The 19,994-nt window shown below is 39.1% G+C and overlaps 1 long non-coding RNA gene across 1 annotated transcript; it reads right to left on the reverse strand.

The window, feature by feature from the left end:
• Positions 1-3,496: 3,496 nt before the first annotated feature.
• Positions 3,497-15,807, reverse strand: LOC139177291 (uncharacterized). The gene is made up of 3 exons (XR_011561784.1): positions 14,237-15,807; positions 10,921-11,034; positions 3,497-3,925 (listed from the first exon to the last, which is right to left on the reverse strand). It is a non-coding gene; the product is annotated as an uncharacterized lncRNA (long non-coding RNA).
• Between the last annotated feature and the right edge of the window lie 4,187 nt (positions 15,808-19,994).

Here is a 19,994-nt window from a genome sequence, read left to right on the forward strand (position 1 = left end):
GAAACTAAAGTCACTCAGTCGTGTTGAACTCTTTATGACCCCATGGACTGTAGCCTACCAGGCTTCTCCGTCCATGGGATTTTCCAGGCAAGGGTACTGGAGTGGGTTGCTATTTCCTTCTTCAGGGGATCTTCCCGACCCAGGAATCGAACCTGGGTCTCCCGCATTGCAGGCAGACGCTTTACCCTCTGAGCCACCAGAGAAGCCCACTTGGTATATTTATACACTATGAAATGATTACCTCCCAAAGGCTGCACCTTCCAGTTGTGGGTTAGGATTTCAACATAGGCATACTCAGTCCCTAACAATGGCGTTCTTTTTATTGTTGAACTATCAGAGTGTTTCATGTACTCTACATACAAGTTCTGCTATGGTCTGAATGTTTGTGTCTCCCCACCCCCACAAATACAAATCCACGTGTCAAACCCTAATGACAAATGTAAAGGTATTTGGAGGTGGGGCATTCAGAGGACAATTATGTCATAAAAGCAGAGCCCTCACAAATGGGAGTAGTGCCCTTATAAAAGAGCCCAAAGAGCTCACTTGCTCCTTCTGCCATGTTAGCACACAGTGAAAAGATATCCACCTATGAAACAGAAAGTAGACCCTCACCAGACATGGAATCTACCAGCACCTTCATCTTGAATTTTCCAGCCTCAAGAACTGTGACACATTTCTGTTGTGGATAAGCCATTCAGCTATGGTATTACTTAGAGCAAAAGGACTCAGACAAGTCACTTATCAGATATGTTATTTATAAACATTATCCCATTTTTGTAGGTTCTCTCTTTACTTTCTTGGCAGGGCCCTTTGAAGCAAAACAGTTTTTAATTTTGATAAATTCCAATTTGTCTATTTCTTTCCTTTGGAATCATATCTAAGAAACCATTAATCCAAGGTCACAAAGATTTACACCTATATTTTGTCCTAAGAGTTTTATAGTTTTAATTCAGACAGATTTCGGCATCAGTTGATATGATTATTTAGATTTTTCCTCTTTATTTTATAAATGTAGCACATTACATTGGGTTCCTATGTTGAAACACCCTCACAGGACCTGGATAAATTCCACTTGGCCACAATGTTAATGTTAAAAAATTAGAGATACCAAGGGAACATTTCATGCAAAGATGGGCTCGATAAAGGACAGAAATGGTATGGACCTAACAGAAGCAGAAGATATTAAAAAGAGGTGGCAAGAATACACAGAAGAACTGTACAAATAAGATCTTCACAACCCAGATAATCACAATGGTGTGATCACTGACCTAGAGCCAGACATCCTGGAAGGTGAAGTCAAGTGGGCCTTAGAAAGCATCACTACAAACAAAGCTAGTGGAGGTGATGGAATTCCAGTTGAGCTATTTCAAATCCTGAAAGATGATGCTGTGAAAGTGCTGCACTCAATATGCCAGCACATTTGGAAAACTCAGCAGTGGCCACAGGACTGGAAAAGGTCAGTTTGCATTCCAATCCCAAAGAAAGGCAATGCCAAAGAATGCGCAAACTATTGCACAATTGCACTCATCTCACGCTAGTAAAGTAATGCTCAAAATTCTCCAAGCCAGGCTTCAGCAATATGTGAACCATGAACTTCCTGATGTTCAAGCTGGTTTGAGAAAAGGCAGAGGAACCAGAGATCAAATTGCCAACATCCGCTGGATCATGGAAAAAGCAAGAGAGTTCCAGAAAAACATCTATTTCTGCTTTATTGACTATGCCAAAGCCTTTGACTGTGTGGATCACAATAAAATGTGAAAAATTCTGAAAGAGATGGGAATACCAGACCACCTGATCTGCCTCTTGAGAAATTTGTATGCAGGTCAGGAAGCAACAGTTAGAACTGGACATGGAACAACAGACTGGTTCCAAATAGGAAAAGGAGTTCGTTAAGGCTGTATATTGTCACCCTGCTTATTTAACTTATATGCAGAGTACATCATGAGAAATGCTGGACTGGAAGAAACACAAGCTGGAATCAAGATTGCCGGGAGAAATATCAATAACCTCAGATATGCAGATGACACCACCCTTATGGCAGAAAGTGAAGAGGAACTAAAAAGCCTCTTGATGAAAGTGAAAGTGGAGAGTGAAAAGGCTGGCTTAAAGCTCAACATTCAGAAAACAAAGATCATAGCATCCGGTCCCATCACTTCATGGGAAATAGATGGGGAAACAGTGGAAACAGTGTCAGACTTTATTTTTGGGGGCTCCAAAATCACTGCAGATGGTGACTGCAGCCATGAAATTAAAAGACGCTTACTCCTTGGAAGGAAAGTTATGACCAACCTAGATAGCATATTCAAAAGCAGAGACATTACTTTGCCAACAAAGTTTCATCTAGTCAAGGCTATGGTTTTTCCTGTGGTCATGTATGTATATGAGAGTTGGACTGTGAAGAAGGCTGAGTGCCAAAGAATTGATGCTTTTGAACTGTGGTGTTGGAGACTCTTGAGAGTCCTTTGTACTGCAAGGAGATCCAACCAGTCCATTCTGAAGGAGATCAGCCCTGAGATTTCTTTGGAAGGAATGATGCTAAAGCTGAAACTCCAGTATTTTGGCCACCTCATGCGAAGAATTGACTCATTGGAAAAGACTCTGATGCTGGGAGGGATTGGGGGCAGGAGGAGAAGGGGACGACAGAGGATGAGATGGCTGGATGGCATCACTGACTCGATGGACGTGAGTCTGGGTGAACTCCGGGAGTTGGTGATGGACAGGGAGGCCTGGCGTGCTGCGATTCATGGGGTTGCAAAGAGTCGGACACGACTGAGCAACTGAACTGAACATGTTAGTCCTTTCCATAGCGTGCTGAATTCACTAGTTTATTATTATTGCCAGTACTGTTTTGAGGATATGTTCATTCTATTCATTAGGGTTACTGGCTTTCAGGTTTTGTTTTTTTTTTTTCCCCAGTAGATTTTTTGGTTTTGTTTTTTTGTTGTTTTGTTTTGGCTTTGAAATCAAGGTAATGTTGACCTCTTAGGATGAGTTTGTTAGTTTTCTATTTAATTCAATTTGTGGGAAGAGTTTAAGAAGTATTGGTGTTATTCTAAAATTCACCAGTTAAGCCATCTTGTCCTGAGCTTTTCTTTGTTGGGAGGTTTGTGATTACTGATTTAATTGCCTTTTTCGTTGTTGTTACAGGCCTATTTGTTGTTGTTTTTCAGTTGCTCAGTCATGTCCGACTTTTTGTGACCCTTTGGATTGCAGCACACCAGGTTTCCCTGTTTTTCATTATCTCCTGGAATTCACTCAAAGTCATGTCCATTGAGTCAATGATGCCATCCAACCATCTTATCCTTTGAAGGGAGCCCTCAGGAGAAGGGCTCCCTTCTCCTGCCTCGATCTTTCCCAGCATCAAGATCTGTTTCTTCTTGAACTTTTTTTTGTAGTTCATGTGTTTCTAGAAGATTGCCTATTTCATCAATGTTGGGGATTTTTTCCCCGGGACTTGGAAGTGACGAACCTGAAAGAAGGACACTCGGACAGTCTCTTGCAAGGACTGACAAATTTATTTCTGCAGTCAAGTCTTTTTATAAAAGTAGGAACAAAGAGCTTAGAGTATAAAGCCAGCAGAGCGCATACGGGGTTAATACCTAATCAGTAAAAATATTTCAAGGACAGCGCGCTCTAAGTGACCCATGTGCTTATCCCATAGCCCGTTTTCTCAAGCAACATCCTTAATATTTATTATTAAATCTTGGCGCTGGGCATAACCAAAGGCAGGAGATGTTTTTCTGCCCGAGCACACCAAGCCGGGGTATTTCTGGCCCTTCGCCATTTTCCCAAGGACTTCCTCCAACCGGCTATTTTGTACTGGGCTTCCCAACATATCCTCCTTTTGTTTTTAATTTAAGCACGGCAGCTGCTAGTTGGATTCCATCGTAGGAGGCATGGAGTCTTGAGGAGAGACATCTGAATCCTATAAGCAATGACAGAAAAAGCAGGGTGATTAATACATATATAAAAATGTTGCTTCCTGAAAACCAAGCTCTAGGGTCTAGAGACGATAGGGTTTTGGTTAAAGTATCATAAAATTGATTGCTGTACAATTCCTTAGGTACCTTAACTTGAAAATTAGCAACTTGTTGTTTCAACAAATTGATGTCTAAACTTGAGTTATCTGTGAGATCCTGCAAATGCACTTTAATTTTATCCCAAGGATATTCAGTGCTATTATAGGGCATGTTAGTCAGACAAAAAGAAGTAAAATTCCAGTGACAACGTATACATGTTTGGAAAGTCAGTTGCTGCACTTGATCTCCTAAGTGGATAACCACAGTTTGTAACTCATTAATTCATGTTTGTAATTGCTGATCTATTTGAGCTTGTTGAGTCCAAAGATCATGAGAGTCTTTGTGCCAAGCAGTGATAAAATCATGATTTTGTATAGAATTATGTAAAGCCATACTGGACAAAGTTCCTACAGTCACAATAGAGATGAGGCTTAAGATGCCTGTAATAATCCACCCAATGATGCACTTAGATCGCCTAAGTCCAGTTTTCAACAATACAGAAAGAAATACAGAATCAGTCCAAGGCTCAGTTAAGTTTACGGGAAGCCATAACTCAGATCTTTGTTTAACTAGCTAGCTAGCCATAACTCAGATTTTTGTTTAACTAGCTGCTAGCACTGTGATATGAAATGGTGTGATTAAGGCAGGTATACAATGCACATGCAGTACAATTGCAATCTTGGCCGATAAATCAATATCAAAATGCCCTACAATAAACAAGTATGGAAGGTGAACACACGATTGAATATAACCAGTACTATTGTATAGGAAGGTATAATTAGAAGGATAAAACACACCCACAGTCCCATAAACACTAGCGAAGTGCTCTAAGGCTGCTGGAAGTTTCCAAATGTGCCATTGCTCTGGCCCCACAATGGGGACAACAATCCTGGGTTGTGGGGGTGATAAGCCCCCATTATACTAATTCAGCAATATGTCCTTATCAGTCCAGAAACTTGTCTTAGATTTATGAAAGCCTCCAATGCTTGATCTATTAAACCAGGAGCAATTATGATGTTCCTCCTGCTCTTCAGAACAGTTTACAAACAAACCGTGAGGTCCCCAGTCAACAAATTTAAATGTATGATTAGTATGATTTTGCTGAATTATAGAAACTTTCCCAAATTGGCCTTGACAATCAAACCAATGTAATGATTGTATCTCCTGTTTTCTTCTCCAAGATACAGTATGACATGAAGGTTCCTCTGGTTGAAAAAGCGAGTTTGAATAGTTGGCTTATCTGGCCTGGATAATGTCGCTCGGAGCCATAAGTAAGAAAGATGCCAAAGCAAACGTTCCCAGACGCAAAGCAGTCCCACTGTTGGCAGAGTATGCCCACCACTGTGGGAAGATAGTCACGCAAAGGGGATGAGATCCGAAACAGATAGGCAAGGTTTTGAATCCCACGGAAATGTTGATTGGCTTTCCCTCATCTTCTTCACGAATTGGTCGCTTTGTGGACCAGGGACTTGGAAAATGCATGCTGTCATTAGTAAAGATCATAGGGGCTTTAGCTACCCAATCCACTATGGAGAGAAGTGGTGGATTGGGTATGTATGCCCAATAAACATATTCTGCATTTACCCCAGAGGAACAGGAAAGAACAGATAACATTGCCAGAAACAGCTTATCTGGAGTCATAGGAGTTCCAGTACTCTTCAGTGTCTGCTCAGCATGACGAGTCATGTTTTTCACTTGAGCCCATGTCTGGAAAGATTCAGACAATGGCGTTTCCTCATTGGCTCCTCCAAGGTTATTGACGAGACCCTTCGTGTCAGCTTCATCACTTGCCGAGGGAGTCCGGTCTTGGGGTCCCTCTCGGTAATGGACATGGCGAAGGGGAACCTAGATTTCCTCTCCATCTGCAATGACAAGACCATAACCCTTGCCTAGGAGTCATAAGATTCCTGGCAGCCACTGATTAAATTGCTTATACCATATTGGTGTATTGATTTCTAATTTGCTGTTTTTGTCTTCTGCAAAATGTCTATCTGCACGAGTGTCAGAATTATTTTTTGTTAGGTTTAATAAATTTAGGGAATAAAGAGTTAAAGATAATAGTAACTGAGGGTTCATGGGATAAGAAGTGTATCTCCTCTTCCATATTCCCCCTTTCTGTTTTAATAAATGAGTTTTTAGGGTGCGGTGGGCTCTTTCAATAATGGCTTGACCCTGAGGATTATAGGGTATTCCTGTAATACGCATTATGTTCCATTCTGATAAAAATGAATGAAACGAATACAAGGTGAATGTAGGTCCATTGTCTGTTTTCAAGACAGAAGGAATCACCATAACGGGGAAGGTGAGTAAGAGTGCAGAAATGGCGTGTTTACTGGATTCTGAAGAGACAGGTACTGCCCAGATAAATCCTGAAAATGTATCAACTGAGACAAAAAGCAAAGAAAACTTTCCTAAGGAGCAGTGAGTGAAATCAGATTGCCAAAGGGAGTTAGGCTGTTGCCCCTGGGGATTAACTCCTGAAACTGTAGTTCGTAAGCACAGAGGGGTGCAGACATCACAGGTTTTAATAATATGCCATGCTTCCGTGAGAGGAATATGGTATTTAGAGTGCAATCTGTTAGTATTGGTATGAAGATTAGCATGTCCGTCATTGGCAGACGTAAAATGGGAGCTATGAGCCTGTCAACAGCATCATTTCCTGCAACCAGAGGGCCAGGTAAACCTGAATGAGCATGTATATGTGCAATAAAGAAAGGTTCCATACGTGAGCGAATTAAAGCTTGAGTCTGTGAAAAGAGAGTATATAATTCTTCATCTAGGTTGCATAAAAAGCCGGTAACAAAATCAGGAAAAAGGGAAGCAAGGTATTTGGAATCAGTATATATGTTGAAGGATAATGGCTGAAGCGACAAAAGAGCATATAAAGCATATAATTTAACTCTTTGTACTGAAGAATAGGTAGTGGGTAATTTCTCTTTGATATCAGGGCCGACAATCCTTGCTATGCCTTTCTTGTTGCCATCAATGAAATAGATGGGTGCACTGGAAATAGGTTGGGATGTAATGATATTAGTTACAATGAATTTAGTACACTGTAGGAAGTCCCATAATCTTCCTTTTGGCAAATGAAATGAGATAGCATTTTGAAAATCACTTAATACCATTTGCATGGTCAAGTTATATTGTAAGGCAATTTGCAATTCCTTTTTTGTCAAGGGAACGTGTATTGCATATGGATCAAATCAAGTCAAAGTTTGTATATATGGCTTCTTCCTGACATAATTAAGTGCCCTATTTTCTCAATATATGATATAATTTTTTTTAGACTGTTTAGTGTGTAAATATACCCATTCTATTGGGTTATGCTGAGCTATAATTGCAGTGGGCGAATGTTCAGTGGGGAATATATATAAAGAAACTGGTTGATCATAATCTAGCCGAGTTGAAAAAGATTGTTGAATGCATTTTTCCATTAAGGCCAGTTCTTCTTTCTAGGGCTATTAGGGTCAGGGGATCCCTCTAAAATTTTAAATAGATTTTGTAAGGCATAGGTGGGGATGCCAACAGATGGCCGTAGCCAATTAATCAGATCAGATCAGTCGCTCAGTCGTGTCTGACTCTTTGCGACCCCATGAATCGCAGCACGCCAGGCCTCCCTGTCCATCACCAACTCCCGGAGTTCACTCAGACTCACGTCCATCAAGTCAGTGGTGCCATCCAGCCATCTCATCTTCTGTCATCCCCTTCTCCTCCTGCCCCCAATCCCTCCCAGCATCAGAGTCTTTTCCAATGAGTCAACTCTTCGCATGAGGTGGCCAAAGTACTGGAGTTTCAGCTTTAGCATCATTCCTTCCAAAGAAATCCCAGGGCTGATCTCCTTCAGAATGGACTGGTTGGATCTCCTTGCAACCAATTAATATCTCCTAGCAATTTTTGAAAATCATTCAGCGTGTGTAGAGACTGCACAGAAATTTGAGTTTTTTGAGGTTTGATTTTAGATTCTTCCATAACATGTCTTAAATAATTAAAGGGTGTTTTCCATTGAATTTTATCTGGCGCAATAAGCAGGCTATGATTTTGAAGAGTAGTAGTAACTTCATTGTATAACTGTTGCAAATAGCATTCAGATTCCATAGAAAGAAGTATATCATCCATGTAATGAATTATAAACACAGTAGGACATTTATCCCTAATAGGTTGTAATAAAACAGATATGAGATATTGGCAAATGGTAGAAGAGTTCATCATTCCCTGAGGTAGCACCTTCCATTGAAATCTTTTAATAGGAGCCATGTGATTTATAGATGGAACTGAAAAGGCAAAACGTTTTCTATCTTTAGGGTGCAGAGGTATAGTAAAAAAAAAAGTAGTCTTGTAAGTCAATAATAATTATAGACCATCCTTTTGGTACCATAGAAGGGGAGGGCAATCCGGGTTGTAAGGGCCCCATAGGTAACACGGTATTATTAACATTTCTTAAATCTATCAACATTCGCCATTTTCCTGATTTCTTTTTCATTATAAAAATAGGAGAGTTCCATGGGGAAAATGAAGGTTCTATATGAGCTTTTTGTAATTGTTCATTTACTAATTGTGTAAGAGTTGCCAATTTTTCTTTAGTTAGGGACCATTGAGGTATCCATATTGGGGTATCAGATTCCCAATCGAAAGGCAGTCGTGTTAACTCAATGGCCCCCATTAAGAAGGTTCATTTAAAGAAATTGTGGCTTTCGTTTGTTCAAGAAAATTCCATCCCCATAAATTGATAGGGATATTAGTAATATATGGTTTAAGATAAGCTACAATTTGATCAGGGCCATACATTTGTAAATAGGATGCATTGACAAAAGTTTGTGTGGCATCAGTTTTATTCACTCCTAATAGTCTAGAAGGAGCCATAATCTTACCCCAATCAAGGGGTTATTCTGCAGCTCTAATGATTGAAATGTTAGCTCCAGTATCTAACATGCCTGTGAAATTTCTTCCCCATATGTGTAAAGTAAGTATGGGTTTCTGATGTTCCTTTAATAAGGTGGATAGTGCAGCAGTAAGGTTGGTACTGCCAAAGCCTCCCTGCCGAACTTTATCAGATGCCTTCATTGGCAAAAGTAATAATTGTGCAAAACATTCCCCTTTTTGTAAGTATATATTTCCCATTTTCACAACATTTACTATAACATGTATTTCCCCTTCATAATCTTCATCCACAACACCAGTCAATACCATTAAACCTCTTATTGTGCAGCTATTACATCCCAAAATCAGTCCCACTGTCCCAGGTGGAATCGGGCCATAATATCCAGTGGGAATTTTGTGGGGATTGTATAAATCTATTAGTTCCATATCATAAGGACTAGGTACATCAATGCAAGCACTCTTAGATGTAGCTGCTTGTAGCGTCATAATGCTAGGTCCTCCTTTGGTAGTGGGGCTAGAAGATGGCCCCTTTATTAGTTTCCCTGGTTTTTTTTGTTGGTGTGCATCGGGGTTCAAAGTGTTTCCATCCTTATCAAATTTAGAATGACATTCATTCAGCCAATGGAACCCCTTTTTACATCTTGGACATACTCCTGGAGGTCTCTTCTTATTAGTATTATTTTTTGGCATGCAACATTGTTTTTTCATATGGCCGGGCTTCCCACAGTTAAAACATTTGGCATTAGTAGCTTTCTGTACATTAAAGTTTTCTAATGTTGCCAATTTTGCTCTATGGTAATTAGATCTGATATCCTTATAAGCTTTCAAATATTCCATAAGAGAGCTAGTCTCTTGAATTGGTCTAAGCATGGATTGACATTCCTCATTAGCATTTTCAAAAGCAAGTTGTTTTAAAATAATATTTTGTAAAGTCACATCCTTAATAGATTTCTCAATTGCATCCTTGAATTTTCCTATAAATTGAGAATATTCCTCTTCATGTCCTTGAATAATCTTAATAAATGAACCATCAGAGTTAGTGCTATCAACCTTTGCTTATGCCTTGCAGGCAGTTTCTTTAATGAAATGTAACATCTGAGGGGTAATATTAGCTAATTGCGCAATCATATCGGCCATGGCTCTTGTTCCAGTGAGTATATCATAGGTTAAATTGGCAGGGTTACCATGAGATTGCTGGTCAATCAGCATTTGTTGGGCCTCATCCTTAACCCATATTTGCCATTGAAGTAATTGTTGAGGATTTTGAATTATCTTTGCTATTTGAAAAAAATCATATGGCATCCAATGGTCAGCCCATCCTCCGAGAAATTCTATACAGTAAGGAGAAGTAGGTCCATACAGAGTGCATGCTTTCTTAAAGCTAGACAACATGCCAAAATCTAGATTAGCCCAAGTATTTTGGTCTTGGGCAGGCTGATTAAATTGCATTGGGAAAGCGAAAGCGCAAGTAGGCATCTCCCAAGGAGGAGTGAAATGATTAGTACGAGCAAAGTTAGCAATTGCTGTTACAGGTGGAGCAGAAGGAAAAACCTCAGATTTGGGCTGTCCGTTGAATGAAATGACCACCGTTCTAAGTGGCTTCAGTTTTGACATATCCTGTATATATGTCTCTAAGTTGTTTTTCTAAGGATTGTGTCTGATTGAGCATAACATTCTTATATTTCAAAGCACCTTGCATATCTTGTTCCTTATGCTCATATTCATGTAAAGATTGAATAGTTTTTTACTTCCAAATTAACGTTATGCCCTTTAATTTGTTCTATGATAGCCCGTATGAGTGACCATGTAACCCTTGCCGATATGCTTGCAAAACATTATTTTTAACCCTTTTCTATATGTCTAGATTGAGTGCCCCTCTTCTGGGAACCATGAATTGTTCCAGTAAAATATGATAGCAGTCGTTCAACTGGTCTCTTGAAACATTAACACCATTTTGTTTCAAAAAATGATGCATTATAGAAATGAAAGGAATTTTACTGCTATATTGTTCCATCCTGCTTACCTCTTTCTTCAGGGGCTCGTTGCTTTGTTCAGCCTTCCTTCCAGGGACTTGAAAGTCCCTGTTCAGGCGCCACTTGTTGGGGATTTTTCTCCCTAGGACTTGGAAGCGACGAACCTGAAAGAAGAACACTCGGACAGTCTCTTGCAAGACTGACAAGTTTATTTCTGCAGTCAAGCCTTTTTATAGAAGTAGGAACAAAGAGCTTAGAGTATACAGCCAGCAGAACGCGTACAGGGTTAACACCTAATCAGTAAAAATATTTCAAGGACAGTGCACTCTTAAGTGACCCATGTGCTTATCCCATAACCCATTTTCTCAAGCAACATCCTTAATATTTATTATTAAATCTTGGCGCTGGGCATAACCAAAGGCAGGAGATGTTTTTCTGCCCGAGCACACCAAGCCAGGGTATTTCTGGCCCTTTGCCATTTTCCCAAGGACTTCCTCCAACCAGCTATTTTGTACTGGGCTTCCCAACAATCAAGATTATCAGTATGTTGGTCTACAACTGTTTATAGTATTTCTTTCACTTCTGATTTTAGTGATTTAAGTCTTCTATCTCTGTCTATATATATAGCCATAGAGAAAGATTTGCTGATTTTGCAGTTATTTTCAAAAAACCAGCTTCTGGGTTTATTATTATTTTTATATAGAATTCTCAGTTTCAGTTCACTCAGTCATGTCCGACTCTTTGCAACGCCATGGACTGCAACACACCAGGCTTCCCTGTCCATCACCGACTCCTGGAGCTTGCTCAAACTCATGTGCATCGAGTCGGTGATGCCATGCAACCATCTTATCCTCTGCCATCCCCTTCTCCTCTGCCTTCCATCTTTCCCAGCATCAGGGTCTTTTCCAATGAGTCAGTTCTTTGCATCAGGTAGCCAAAGTATTGGAGCTTCAGCTTCAGCATCAGTTCTTCCAATGAATATTCAGGACTGATTTTCTTTAGGATTGACTGGTTTGATCTTCTTGCAGTCCAAGGGACTCTCAAGAGTCTTCTCCAACACCACAGTTAAAAAGCATCCATGCTTTGGTCCTCAGCTTTCTTTATGGTCCAACTCTCACATCCGTACATGACTACTGGAAAAACCATAGCTTTGATTAGACGGACCTCTGTAAGCAAAGTACTGTCTCTACTTTTTAATATGCTATCTAGGTTGGTCATAACTTTTCTTCCAAGGAGCATGCATCTTTTAATTTCATGGCTGTAGTCACCATCTGCAGTGATTTTGGAGCGCCCAAAAATATAGTCTACCACTGTTTCCCCATCTATTTGCCATGAAGTGATGGGACTGGATGCCATGATCTTAGTTTTCTGAATGTTGAGTTTTAAGCCAGCTTTTTCACTCTTTCACTTTCATCAAGAGGCTCTTTCATTCCTCTTCGCTTTCTGCCATAAGGGTGGTGTCATCTGCATATCTGAGGTTATGATTATTTCTCCCAGCAATCTTGATTCTAGCTCCTGCTTCATCCAGCCAGGCATTTTGCATGATGTACTCTGCATATAAGTTAAATAAGCAGGGTGACAATATACAGCCTTGATGTACTCCTTTCCCAATTTGGAACCAGTCCGTTGTTTCATGTCCAGTTCTACCTGTGGCTTCTTGACCTGCATACAGATTTCTCAGGAGGCAGGTCAGGTGGTCTGATATTCCCATCGTTGGAAGAATTTTCCAGTTTGTTATGATTCACACAGTCAAGAGGCTTTGGCATAGTCAATAAAGCAGATGTTTTTCTGGAACTCTCTTGCTTTTTCTATGATCCAACAGATGTTGGCAGTTCCCTGGTTCCTCTGCCTTTTCTAAATTCATGGTTCAGATACTGTTGAAGCCTTTCTTGGAGAATTTTGAGCATTACTTTGCTAGCATGTGAAATGAATGCAATTGTGCAGTAGTTTGAACATTCTTTGGTATTGCCTTTCTTTGGGACTGGAATGAAAACTGACCTTTTCCAGTCCTGTGGCCACTGCTGAGTTTTCCAAATTTGCTAGCATATGGAGTGCAGCACTTTAAAAGCATCATCTTTTAGGATTTTAATTCTATCACCTCCACTAGCTTTGTTCATAATAATGCTTCCTAAGGCCCACTTGTCTTCACACTTCAGGATGTCTAGCTCTAGGTGAGTCACCACACCATCGTGGTTATCTGGGTCATTAAGACCTTTTTTGTACAGTTCTTCTATATATTCTTGCCACCTCTTCTTAGTATCTTCTGCTTCTGTTAGGTCCATACCATTTCTGTCCTTTATTGTGCTCATCTTTGCATGAAATGCTCCCTTGGTTATCTCTAATTTTCTTGAAGAGATCTCTAGCCTTTCCCATTCTATTGTTTTTCTCTATTTCTCTGCATTGATCACTTAAGAAGGCTTTCTTATCTCTTCTTGCTAGTCTTTGGAACTCTGCATTCAGATGGGTATCTTTCCTTTTCTCCTTTGCCTGTAGCTTCTCTTCTTTTCTCAGCTATTTGTAAGGCCTAGTCAGACAACCATTTTGCCTTTTTGCATTTCTTCTTCTTGGGACTGGTCTTGATCACTGCCTCCTGTACAATGTCATGAACCTCTGTCCATAGTTCTTCAGGCACTCTGTCTTATCAAATCTAATCCCATGAATCTATTTGTCGGTTTATATCTGCTCTAATCTTTAGTATTTCTATTCTGATAGCTTTGGGTTTAGCTTGTTCTTTTTCTAGTTTCATATGTTGTAAAGTTAGGTTATTGGTTTGAGCTCTTTTTTTAATGTAAATGTTATAGCTGTAAATTCCCCTCTGATTTGGATGCATCCCATGTCTTTGTGTCTTGTGTTTTTATTTCAATTTGTCTCAAGATATTTTCTAATTTCCCTTGTGATTTCTTATCTGATATATTGGTTAAGAGTACGTTCAATTTCCACATTTTTTGTGGATTTCCCTCTTTCCTACCGCTACTGTTATTTCTAATAGTTTCATTCCATTGTGACTGGCAACTCTACAGCCCAACCAAAGCCAACAAACTTCCTTCCTGATGTACATAATGTGAACTGTAGTCCTTGGGCTACAGCAGCTTTAGGTGCCCACACATCAGCTGTCAGTCACTTATGCCCTGGCAATTTCCCATGTCCCTTTCAATGCAGACACTCTTTTCTAAACCGTGTACCCGCACCTCAACTCTACCAGCTGCAATTCAATTGTGTCCCAAAGGTTTGTCTCCTGCTTGCTCAGTGACTATAGATCAGCTCTGGCCCTGGAAACCCACCAAAATTCTCCACCATCCAGTGGGGCTGAAACCACACCTTCTGTGAAATTTGAACTGAACCCCAGAGTTAAAAGATGGGACTCACCTTCAAAATTTATCTTTCCTTTGATATTCTCCCTCAGCCTCTAGGTATTCTTCAGAGTTCTTTTGGGCTTCCCTTGCCTCAGTGGTAAAGAATCTGCTTGGTAATACAAGAGATGCTAGAGACGTGGGTTCAATTCCTGGGTCCGGAAGATACCCTGGAGAAGGAATTGGCAACCAACTCTAGTATTCTTGCCTGGGAAATCTCATGGTCAGAGAAGCCTGGTGGGCTACAGTCCATGGGGTTGCAAAAGAGTTGGACGCAACTTAGCAACTAAAACAACAGTGTTTTTATATCTTATAGTTACTTTTCTACCATAGTTTAACAATTCTTTATACTCCATCTTGGTCCAGAACCAGAAGTAAAATGTATCCTTTAATAGCCACATTAAATACTTATCTTAACTGGAATTAATGATGCATTTGGATTTATTTCTATACTCATGGAAATTACTCTTTGAGCAAATGAGAGGGGAACTGTGTATCACTTCTGATGACATTTCACTTAGTCACAGGACCATAACTGGTAGGGGAGAATGGAAAATTTGGTACAGGGCTTGGTAGCCAGGTTCCCAGGAAGAAAATGAGAATTTTGGAATTCTGCCAAAGTGCACCAACAAAATAATAATATACAGCTATAATAATAATATACCACCATAAACACAAAGAAACTCTTCATATCTGAATCTCCTGGACAAAATATATTTTCCAAGAATGCTACTAAAATATATCCCATCTTATATGCTTTCTTAAAACATGACACCATCCCATTAAGATGTATCTGCCTGGTACAATCTCTCACACTGGTCTTAGCAATACTTTTTCTGATCTGTCTCCTCATGCAAGGGAAACAAAGGGCAAAATAAAACAGATGCCACTACATTCAACTCAAAAGCTTTTGCACAGTGAAAGTAAAAACTATCAACAAAAAGGCAGACTACTGATGCAAGAAAATATTTGCAAATGATATCTCCAATAAGGGGTAAAAATCCAAAATATACAGGGAACCCATACAACTCAACATCAAAAAAAAAAAAAAAAAAAAAAACAACCTAATTAAAAAATGGACAGAGGACCCAAAGAGACATTTTTCCAAAGAAGACATACAGATAGCCAGCAGACATATGAAAAGATGCTCAACATCACTAATAAGGGAAATGCAAATTAATACTGCAATGAGATACCACCTTACACCTGTCAGAATAGCTGTCATTAAAAAAGATAACAAATGGCAAGTTTTAGCAAAAATGTGGAGGAAAGGGGACACTTGCACATTGTTGACGGGATTGTAAATTGATGAAGCTACTATGGAAAATATTATGGGAGGTCCTCCAAAAATTAAAAATAGAACTGCCATATGGCCTAGAAATTTCACTTCTGGGTATTTACCCAAAGAAAAAACCACTAATTCAAAAAGATATATGCTCCCCAATGTTCACTGCAGCATTATTTACAAGCCAAGATGTGGAGGCAACCTAAGTGTCTAGTAATAGATGAATGGATAAAGAATATGTGGTATGTGTGTGTGTGTGTGTGTGGGTGTGTGTGTGTGTGTGTATATATATATATATATATATATATATATATATATATATTCAACTCAGTATACTCAATGGAATTACTCATTTCATAAAAATGAAATCTTGCCATTTTAATAACGTATGCATCGAGGGTACTATGCTAAATAAAATAAAGGCAAATACCATATGATTTCACTTATATGTAGAGTCTAAAAAACAAAACTAATACAATTATGTAAAGTTTAAAAATAAAATAAAGTTCAAAAAACAAAAAAAACAAATGGGTGGCTGCCAAAGGAAAACACTCATAGAAAACAAATGGGTGGCTGCCAAAGGGAAGAATGGGTATTTGGGGCAGGGGATAGGTGAAGGGGATAAAGAGATACAAATCTCCAGTTATAAAATAAACAAGCCATGGGAATACAATACACATCATAAGGAATACTGTCAATAATACTGTAATAACATTGTATGGGGACAGATGTTACTAGATTTATCATGGTGATCATTTAGCAAATACAAAATCATTATGTAATATACCTGAAATGTAATAAAAGTATATCAATTATATTTAAATAATAAAAAATGAGTGCTTCAGAAATTTTTTTGAGGGACTTCCCTTAGTGGTTCATTGGCTAAGACTCCAAGCTCCCAGTGCAGGGGGCCTGGGTTTGATCCCTGGTCAGGGAACTAGATCCCACATACCGCAACTAAAGATCTCATGTGCCACAATTAAGACCTGGTGCAGCCATTTTTTTTTTTAAGGAATTAAAAAAAAAAAAAATGTAACTGCTTAAAGCAATGGAGAATGGCAGAAGTGAGATTATGTGACTTCCAAAGTTAAGTATGGAAGCATCTTTGTGGCATATTGTATTTTCCACATATAGCACAATGTATCTTATCCTACAAGCTCTTTTTACTTTATGATAGTTCATTGAGTTAAAACTGCCTCAACCAAGGGAGTATGATACAATGATGTTATGTGATTTCTGAGGCTAGATAATAGTAATTGTATGCACTTCCACCTTCTTTGGGATACACTCTTGGAACTCAAGTCACAGGTTAGGCGGCCACATAGAGACATCATATGTAGTTACTGTGGCCAACTATTCTGTGGTTCAGCAGACAACCAGAATCAAATGCCAGGCATGTGAGTGAGTCTTTTGGTGATTCTAGCTTTTAGCCATCAGATGACTCCCAGCTTTCAAGTTACTCCACTTGAGACGTCACTGCTAAGTCTTGACAAATTTTTGTAGATGTGTGAGTTAAATAAATGATTGTTGTTTTTTAAGCCAAGTTTGGGGCAGTTGTTAATGCAGCAACAGAAAATTTGAACAACTGCCAAAATAAGTGAAAAAGCAAAGCACATTAAAATTTATATATATGTAATAGTTTATTTTGAAAAGCAAATGAAGAAAGACCACATGCGGTATAGATGTATATATTTTTTTCTTACATAGTTTCCTATGGAGAATTTACATAAATGGATAATTTCCTGATGGGTTTGTATCATAGTATGAGGACTGTTTGAGGGGTTTGAATCAGACTGCGGCAGGCTACAACTGGGTTTAATTAGAACAATTTCCTCAAAAACAGGAACCTTTCAAACTATTTGCTACTGTTTAATGGCAATTACCACCTCATGTGAAGAGTTGACCCATTGGAAAAGACTCTGATGCTGGGAGGGATTGGGGGCAGGAGGAAAAGGGGACGACAGAGGATGAGATGGCTGGATGGCATCACCGACTCGATGGACATGAACTCCGGGAGTTTGTGATGGACAGGGAGGCCTGGCGTGCTGCGATTCATGGGGTCGAAAAGAGTCAGAAACGAATGAGCAACTTAACTGAACTGAACTGAATGACAATTCCAAAGGTCTTGTGTTAACATAGTTTTAAACTTTATGATTCTTTTTACTAGCCTGTTTGCCTTTTAATGTTCCTAATTATACAGTACATTAAGTATCTCATTTTAGTGACTATTTCATATCTCTCTTCTTTTAAACCCCAAACTTATCTCTCATACTTCCAGCTAACCTTGCTTACCACTTCATGAATGCACTGAAGGGAGCAGAAGAACACTTCTGAAGACTTCTACATCATTACTCACTTCGCAGCATCTGCACTCTATATTCTGCCATTTTATTGCCAGGAATAAGTCTCCCATGGTATCACCTAAATTAATCCTCCCATCCTCTAATCTTATTCCCTCTCAACTACACAAGGTCTTTGCTCCAGTAAGTCTTTCTTCTTTGTCTTAAATCATCCATCCTTGTCCCTTACTGGATTATTCCAATCAGCATACAAAATTGCTATTACTTTCCCATCCTGAAAACAAAACACTCCCATTCCTACTGCTACACTAATTATTAACTAATTATTATTTGTTTTCTTTTGCAGCACAACACCTCCAAACAGTTATCTCTATACTGTCTCCAATTTCTATTCTCTTATCAGGCTTTCATTTCACTCCAAAACAGAGACATCAGAAATAACCCTGCTCTTTTCAAGGTCAACAGTAACATCTAAATCCAATAGTCAATTCTCAAGCCTTACACAATTATGTAACTTGCCAAAGGTATCTGTATCTCTGATTATCCTTTCTTTGACTCACTTTCATTTGGCTTCTGTAATGTCAGTCTCGGTTTTCCTTCCATCTCACTGGTCTTCCTTAGCATCTTTTACTGGTCTGTGCTTTTACCCATGAACTCTTTAATGTTGGAACACACTGTGGATCAGTCTTTGCTATTCTTTCATTTACATGTAGGTCCTTAATAATCTTAGCCTGCCTCCTTAATTTAAATATACATAGGCAATGACTACTAAATTAATATCATCTCTAGACTAGTACAAGCTAGAATATCCAAGTGGTTACTCAATAAAACTGATGGAACTGTAGCTTTCCGCATCTCAGCAGATGGGAACATATCTTGCCAGTTGCTTGGAACCAAAACCTTTGAGGTAATGTCACCTTGGGCTTTTCTCTTCCTCTCACAACTGACATCCTTTCCCTAAACAGATTTTGCCTGCTCCATCATATTTAACATGTATCTATAATCCAATCACTTCTCACCATCGTTATCACCCTGGTCTGAGCCACCATCATTTATCTGAATTAATACCATAGTCTTGTACCCAGTTTTTATTTTTTTAACACAAAAGCAACATGACAAATTATGTCCTCCATTCAAAACTCTCCAAGGACTGTCCATTTCCCTCAGAATAAAATCCAAAATGCTTACAATGACTTACAAGATATGGCCCTGTTACCTGACCTCCTCTATCAATCATCCCTTTACACAGACCTCTACTATAACTTCCCCCATATTCCTCAAATACACCAGCAGAGTTCCACTGTGAGGCCTTTGCTCTAACTTTTTCTGTCTAGTATGCTCTTCCCTTAGATAACCAGACTTACTCCCTCACACCTTCAAATCTTGACTCAGATCTTTCCTTCTCCATGGTCTACTGTGGTCATTCTATTTCATACAGCAACAAATATTATCATATTCCTCCCAACTCCTTTTTAAAGCCCCCCCCCAATACCATTTATGTTCTAACATACTCTACAATTTATTATTCCATCTCCTTCTGCTAGAATTCTCATTAATATATCCTAACACCTAAGACAGTAGCTGGAACGTAGTAAATATGACTAGTTTTAAAATGACAGGCTTGGGTGGGGAAAATACTTTAAAGTCTTTGAAGGAGACTCAGTGTCTTTCCATGGATGGGGCAATGGTCTCATTTTTTTTTGTTCAGACTGCTATTGAAGACCACTCTAAAGTGGCTTCAGTTAGGAGTAGAGAATCAATTTTGTTATTTTGAATCCCACAAGTTCCAAAATTAAGAAGGTACCATTAAACTGGATTGAGCACCTGCAGCCCTGAGACAGCATCTCTTAATAAAGCAATATTGCTTTCAATCTCTGCTAGCAGGCTCTCTCTAGCTAATTCTACACTAAGTTTATGTCTTTCACAGGATATTACTGAAAGAAAGCAGCAAAAAACATTCAACACACACACTCTGAGTCATTTCTACCATTTCTTCCAACATTAAAGCCTTAATTGGTACAAGACCTTTCTTGTAAGATGACTGCTCATTTCAGTTCTCTAGCCAGAATTGAGCATATATCCTCATTCCCCATCACCCTAAGTTAATGCCATATTTGAGATTTCTTTTACCCACAGCATTGCACTTTCAGGTACAAACTTTTATATCCATTGTAATTCTTAGTGTCAAT

This window comes from Bos indicus, chromosome 18 (genome assembly GCF_029378745.1).
Source record: "Bos indicus isolate NIAB-ARS_2022 breed Sahiwal x Tharparkar chromosome 18, NIAB-ARS_B.indTharparkar_mat_pri_1.0, whole genome shotgun sequence".
NCBI lineage: Eukaryota > Metazoa > Chordata > Mammalia > Artiodactyla > Bovidae > Bos > Bos indicus.